The sequence below is a fragment of the Sinohyriopsis cumingii genome, chromosome 6 (assembly GCF_028554795.1).
Source record: "Sinohyriopsis cumingii isolate HCF-2022 chromosome 6, ASM2855479v2, whole genome shotgun sequence".
NCBI classification, from domain to species: Eukaryota; Metazoa; Mollusca; class Bivalvia; order Unionida; family Unionidae; genus Sinohyriopsis; species Sinohyriopsis cumingii.
Genome location: NC_142966.1, coordinates 57,304,991 through 57,313,126, shown reverse-complemented (window position 1 = coordinate 57,313,126; position 8,136 = coordinate 57,304,991). Strand labels below are relative to the sequence as shown.

Here is an 8,136-nt window from a genome sequence, read left to right as displayed (position 1 = left end):
ACCATAATGTGAGAGTCGACGGATTTTCAGATGCATTGCCTTTGAGAAATATTGAAACCTAAACTATTGCAAAGGCATTGGTAAAGTATTAAACGCTTGTTGACTTTGCCAAGTCTATCAGATCTGATCAAGGGTCAAATTTTAAGTCTTGAATTTTCCGACGTGTTATCCATGAATTAGGCAACACCTTTAAGTGTATGCTAATTCAGTTCCTTCTCCGATTATTGTATTCAGTGATAACAACACCCATCAACAATATGAAAACCGAAAATCAGAGATTGCTATTACAAGAATACAACATTAAAATCAAGTAAGAATTGACTAATGAATTTAGTGGTGATACTTAATTTGCCAAGAGCTATTTTAACTTAAATTATGTTTTCATTTTTATTAAATTATGTTAGTATTATTGATATTATTGTCACGAATTTAAAACATGAGAGATCAAATAAGAAAGGATTAATTAAATGTAGTCGTAAAATATTTTATACCCAAAATTAGTAGAATATAAAATAGGCGTATATGTACCCGTATTTTTGTACAACTACACTTGAGCGCCTTGTTAAACAATGGATTCGTCATGAACAAATAAAATAAGGAAATGATATCATGCATTAATGGAACTAATCTGATCATTTAATTCAACGTGTAATCAAATGAGAATCAGTTTATGGAGGTTGCATATTATTATGATTGATATAAAATATGATTGACATATAGATGTATCACCATGATTGAGCAATATAAAGAATATATGATTCTATCACTAAGGGTGACCAATGTATAGGATTCTAACACAAATACGAATAATGAACGATCCTATCATCAAGGGTAATCAATATATAGAATTGGACGATAATAAATGACGTATGTTTCATCCACAAGTAACATTTATATATTATTGTTCTTCACTCATATTCTGATACTAAATAATATTGATTAACAAATGGAACATGTGGATCTCGCAGCGTCCAGCTAACTAACACGATGTATTGGCGGATCCAAAGCACTCATCGAATGGTCAATAAGAGATAACGCATATTCCCTCCTCGAAGACTGATGAAGGATTTATCGAAAGCATCTTATTCCTTGCATACACGTTTGTCCGAAACGCCGTCCTCTGAATAAAAAATCAACATCGAGCCCAGCAGCCTGGTTAGACGAAACCGAAAAGTGTTTCACGTCACCCTATTGTTATGTAAATTTAGTTTGTATTGCCTGACTGACATTTTTCCATGACTGAGTATAAAGTTTTAATGTGTACCTGATTTTAGTCTTGTTTGTAAATTACAACTAGATGTTCATTGCGTTTGAGTTCAAGACATGTAATTCATTATGACCCGAGAAGGTTTAGGAAGCGATATTGTTACAACCTAGTGTAATTTTACATTAAGATGATTAAGTTTTCTCTTTCTCAGAAATGAATTTGACATAGGTCAAGTGGGTATGCATATAAGGTGGTGAGATCAGGAAGATTATTCATTCCTCCTTTAATATCAGTTTGTAGAAGTAGTAGCTGTTGTGTTCATATATAACTTGAGATGAGATTTATTTTTCAAAAAGTATTCATTTGAAGTACAAAGTGTTCATTAACTTTTGGATTAAACCACTATTTTGTGACTATTGAGGACTCATAAAAAGACATTCTGTATTATATAATTATGATAATCAAAACTACTGGTACGTCATCACAAGCAAGATTGGAATTCGTTCGGAACACCGTTCCAATTCATTCGGAACACTAACGTTTTCCACTTGCTATGGAACGTTTGGGATTATTTAGGATTTAATTCACAATACTGCATTTTCGATTTAAAGTTTCACATTGTAATCAAGAAGATAAATTATGTGTCGAATATTTATTAAATTAGCGGGGTTTAATTTTTGTGTTACATTGTTTAAGAACACAGAGTAGTAACACCATCAGAACAGCTTTATATCTTATTTCTCCTGTAAAGATGGCAGCTTCCTGACTAAGCTCGTTGCACTGTGATAAGTCAACGACAATTTATGATTTACTAGCCTCGTTTTTGGTAACAATCCATAGCAAGAGATCGACAGCAAGAGATCGCGAAATAATAGAGATTCTCATTGTATCCACTGTGTGAATGTATTAATGAGTAAATCGAACTTGAAAAAAACTAAGACCAAAACAAATCGGTAACGCTCAACGCAGCAACAAAACCCGAGTACATTTTCGTTCATATTTTATGCATAAACATTTTACTACTTCCGTTACACTGATGTATGTACATATTTATTTCTATTCAAGTAAACATGCCTTTAAGTCCTTTGGGTAAAATCGGACTGGTTTGTAATAGATAATGCTATTTGGCTAGCTTCATTACTTCAGTTGCAAAGGTCAAGTGGCGGGAAGGAACTAATGTAGTGTAAGGTTTCCTATCATTCAAATTATCATTGTAGGGAAAGCCAAACTGTCAGCAACTATTGTTTGCTACGAAACTCTGTGTAAGAGCTCAAAGTCGCCGATTTCCTGCTCAAACATCCTTGTATTGGTTTCAGTAAAGATTCTGTCAGTTTAGAGTTCTTAGGTATCACTACAGACGGATTTTTCGCAGCTTCTTTTATAACTTTATGGCAGCAGCATCTTGCAGTTGATTTAACGATATCGTCCTTTTGTCTCGGAAATAATGAATTCATCACAAAATCATCAACCAGACGACATGAACTGGACACTGGAGGAGGTTAATGATGAACATTTTAAGGTTTTAATTCCAGCTGTTGTATTATCCGTGATTGCCATGACAATCGGGGTTTTTGGCAACAGCCTAGTGTTATACATATTCAAATTCAGGTACAAACCGTCCAATCATCGATGTTTCATATTGTGTTTGGCTACATTTGATATAATGTTTGACGTGTTTGGAATACCTTTCATGATTGTTGAGATGAGACTTCAGTATATCTTTTCGATGCAGTCGCTTGTAAAGTACACCGGTTTATCAACTATTCTTATGGATCCAGCTCAGCCTTAACAGTCATGGTGATCGCAATAGACAGATATTTAAAAGTATGCAAGTCAGATGGAAAACAGATTACAAACAAAATGGCTAAGGGTATGTGCTTCTTGATAGCCTTCGGTGGTATCCTTGGAGCACTTCCTTGCTTGGAACTGTATGGACACCGCTATGTCCAGACCAATATATCAAATATTACGGGCATTCAGTGCCTTCCCCAGAAAAAATATGAAGTGGAGATATTGTTTCCTACTTTATACAATTGTTTCCTCGCACTCTGTTTTATGGCGACTGTGGTGACTGTTTGTATATGCTATACACTGATTGTCCGCAAAGTCAAGAGCGACAAAACCACTCGGAAAATAACTTTACTACCTGATATCAGCACTAGGTCCTTGAATTCTTCAGAGGACCCATCGACCACTTCAAACCAGGCCATTATGATACATCAAGATGTTTTCAACAAGACACATGTTAAATCGACTTCAACCGTAAAGACCTATCGGGTCGCAAAAATGTTATTCGTTGTTACCGCAGTTTTCATTTGCAGCGATATTCCATACTTCTGTCTGATCATCACCGTCTATGCCAATAAAAATTACAAGGCAGACTGGAGCACGACAAGTGAAGCATTTTTCGAGGTATTCTGGCGATCCTTCCTGATCAATAGCTTTGCCAATCCGATAATTTATGGATTCATGGACAAGAAATTTCGAAAGGAGTGCAAAACTTTATTGGACAAATTTATAATCCGAAGATAGCGACTAATGATTAACTTTGTATTTTAACGGACAAGCGTTCGTAACATCTTGAATCCATTTTTACTAGGGTCCCACTCCCCATATCACAGAAACGTGATGGAGCTTACCTTGATATTTTAGCGTAGAATATGTATCTCGTCTTTAAAAATATGGAAAACTAAATAGATCAAGGTAATAAAAGAAGCACAAAAGCATGTCTCCATGTAAAACATTAATTTTATTGTTGTATATCAATTTTCGAAAATTTAAATGAAAACGTCTAACAAAGACCAAGAGAACATTCCATCGACAGAAATGCGGATACAGTTGTTAGTGATTGCAGCGTTGTAAAAAATGTAACAAGGTATTTTAAACATTTTCATGTGAATATTAATACAGCATAGAACGTCACATTGTATATCTGGCTACATTTAACAAATGAGAAGGTAAACCTACAAACATGTGATGAACATGATGTGAAAATTTAAAAAAATGATTAAGGTATCTTAAGCTGATATAGCTCTTATTGATAACCTTAAAATGAACGGATTTTTTAACAGTCACTTAATTTCACCTCTCAAAATGCTCAGAACAGGACACGTGTATGTCGGTGCATGTGTTTATCAGCAGTGTTCAGGAAGGGTAGAGGTAAATGATGTGAAATTTAACAAAAGTGATAAACAGTGGAAGATAGTGACAAAAACACTAAATAAGAAACCGGGCAATAATGATTGATTTTGATCAATGTAAATCATAAAAAAGTTCTTCGTTGCTTTTTGTCTCAGTAATAGATCGCTACGAAACAAATTCTTTAATCGGATTATTCCTTTGATTTTACTATGTTTCGCATAATACATTTTCGCCATCTGTTTTTACGTGTGTGATTGTGTGAACACGCAATATCGAGAAAAATGGACAAACAAAGAATCATCTAGAGCTTTTAGCATTCCTTAAGGGAACAAATTCTAGGTATCTTCATGGTCTGACAATGATCAAGTTATCAAGTACAAAGGCATTAAAAAACACACACTTCGCGTAGGAATTAACCGCCTAATAAACGTGAAGGCCTACCTATATTTTTGTCATATATTTATAACGTTTCAAGTGGGAATTTGTTTTGTCTTTTGTATGTTCGCCTATGATGAAAATATTTCAATTTATACGAAATTGCAGCATAAAAAAACTATTCTCTATGCTTCCTTATTTGCGATCCTTTGTAAAATTATATTGCTAAGTAAAGAGCATACAGTTATTTTGCTAACCCTTGTCACCTTGTAAAGGATTGTTATTATTCACACTTGTATTATTCAGTACATGCATTTTCGTATGAGAATACAATCTATTTTGCAACATTTTTGTACTTAAATTGTTTTATTTCTCTTCTTAAAATCGGCATATAGCATTGATGTTAAATGTATACCAAAATCTGTTAATTACAATATTTAATGATTTTAGTACTTTCAATAGCAACAACAACAGCAACGATAATATCAATAGCAAAACCGTGTAAGCTGCATTCAAGCAACAACAATAACAACACGAGAAAGATTACCACCATACTGACAAACAAAACAATAAAATAACAACAAGAGAAACATAACCACCGGACAACAAAATCAATGAAAACCAGAAATGTTATAATAATGTGAGCCGCAAATAACTAGTATGTAATATTTGTGTGGTTTAACATCTGGCATAGTGGTAAAAAAGGACACAAAATGTATTGCTCGCTGAATACACGCTGAGGTTTGCTTGTCAGCTAGCATTTAAAAAAGAGTTTTTCTATTTCGAGTATGGGTAATATAACACAAAATCTGAAAATATTGTATGCGTTTTGCACCTCATGAGATATAACACTGAAATTAAAAATAAACAAATGAACTTGCACACATGTGTATCTAATACAAAACCAGTTTAATTTTCCCCAGCTGAATATCAATATTAGCAGCAACGGCGGCCAGTCAAAAGAAATCTCTTAGTGTGTTGTTCAAGTATTACTACTTTATTTAGTAGCAGTAATTACATCGGCATATCTAAGGTATCCAACACTATGATACTGTTTGAGGCGACGAAGGAAGAAATTTAATCTCGAAATGACATAACGTAAACGATTCAAATCATAATAAAAAGAGTTTAATTGTATCTCCTTCGTCCATTAGGCTTCTATGTTGTGGAGCTATTTGCAATCATTTCATAATTGAATGGACGACATACAGTTATATGGTATATAGTGAACGTTGCATCTTTTGATGAGTAATAACTGATTCTTAGAAAATTTTGAAAATGTATCAGGAACTTGGTGACTAAAATTTTGTTATAGTATTTTTTTAACTTATGGAATATCTATACAATTTTAAATAATTAAATACTATTAGCACACAAGCATAGCGAATACAAAACAAATAGTTTCATTTTCGCTACAAAATATCAATAATTTCACAGTTCTGTAAGCGCAACTACCAGTTGAAAACGTATAGCTTAATGCACTCTTCTGTTTTTAATAGTTACTCATTTTGTTAGCAATAATTACGTCAATATTTCTAAAGTATTCAAACTAGGATTCCGTTTAAGATGGTCTACTTTTGGGGATAAATATAACACAAAAGTGAGAACACCATACAAGTTGTATTGAAATGTTTTAAATGGCATATACTTTAGCAAAAGGACTTTTACATGTTTTAAACAGCATATACTTTAGCAGAGGGACTTTTTATATGTTTTAAATAGTTTGTACTTTAGCAAAATGACTTTTAAATATTTAAACTTGTTTGTACTTTAGAAGAAGGACTTTTCAATATTTAAACTAGTTTGTACTTTAGAAGAAGGACTTTTATATAATTTAATAGCATGTACTTTAGCAGAAGGACTTTTATATGTTTAAAATAGCATGTACTTTAGCAGAAGGACATTTGTATGTTTTAAATAGTTTGAACTTTAGCAAAAGGATTTTATATGTTTTAAATATCATATACTTTAGCAAAATGACTTTTAAATATGTAAACTAGTTTGTACTTTAGAAGAAGGACTCATATCTTTTAAATAGCATGTATTTTAGCAAAAGGACTTTTATATGCTTTAGTAGCATATACTTTAGCAAAAGGACTGTTTTATCTTTAAACTATTGAAAGATAAATTAATATTTAAATGGAATACAGTTTAAAAATTAATGACAGCAAGAATGATATATAGTGAATGTTGCATTCTTGATCAATGAGAACCGTTGCATATTAAAGCTTATCTTCATATAGTAGCTCAATTACACCCCGGCATCAAAATAAATAACTAAATTAAGCTTGTCAATTTAAAAATGGTAAAAAATATACAACAAATTTGATAGATAAGAAAATAGAAGTAAAAGGATCTCAAAATATAAAGAATATCCCCTCCCCCACCTCCTACCAACAACCAATCACACGCATCAACCAAAGCTGTTACAGCGTGGTAAGTCGTGCAGTACGGTTATGATACAAATGCCCCCACAAGTAGAATATGTCCCAAAGAGGGGGTGGGGTCATTTTCCAAAACTTTGTGATGCAAATGTTGACTTGTTAAAGGCACATCGAATATAAATAGATATATTTTAAATTGTTTGTACTTTTGTACATCAAAATTAAGCATTAGGCACTTGCGATACCACTACCGAATCAAGAGAGAAAGAACTACAAACACCTTTAATACATGATCAAATTTGAAAAGAAAAAAAGCGTATTAATTTGCTTTATTTGTATAAAATTATAACAAAAATACGTGTATATAATTCATTTCACTGAAATGAAAACAAATACAGAACACAGAAAAAAATCAAGATTTTTAAAAACCTTCTAATGACATTGAACCGCATCTGATGAGATTCCAAATTCGATAATTTAGCTCCCTGGAAGCTTACTTGGATTAAATGATCAAAGATAGGAAACATCGTATCCAGTAAGCCGAGGTTTTGTTTGACTTTGCTGTTCATACATTCTAACTTTATTTGTTCGGGTCGTTGTCTATGAACCTTGTCTCGTTCACAAGATCTTCAATTTCTACCGTACATTTAGTCAAATATAAAATGTTTATATGTATCTATATTGTATACCCTAATAAATAGCTTATTTCTTCATTATATTAACTGCATTGTTATAATCTTATTTCATTTAAAGCAATCTTTAAATCTAAATCAGCATTTTATTTAAAGAACTGTAGGATGATTTTCTTGAGATCTGAAATCAGTGGATTAACACGTTTATTCTCCTGAATGATGATCTTCAACACATCTACCTTTGACCACATTTATTACGCGTCTGAATGATGTTATTCAACACATCTACCTTTGACCACATTTATTACGCGTCTGAATGATGTTATTCAACACATACCTTTGACCACATTTATTACGCGTCTGAATGATGTTATTCAACACATCTACCTTTGACCAC

General features: G+C 32.6%; 1 pseudogene; it reads left to right on the top strand.

The window, feature by feature from the left end:
• The first annotated feature begins 2,463 nt into the window (after positions 1-2,463).
• LOC149797013 (orexin receptor type 2-like) lies at positions 2,464-5,068 on the top strand (annotated as a pseudogene).
• Positions 5,069-8,136: the final 3,068 nt, after the last annotated feature.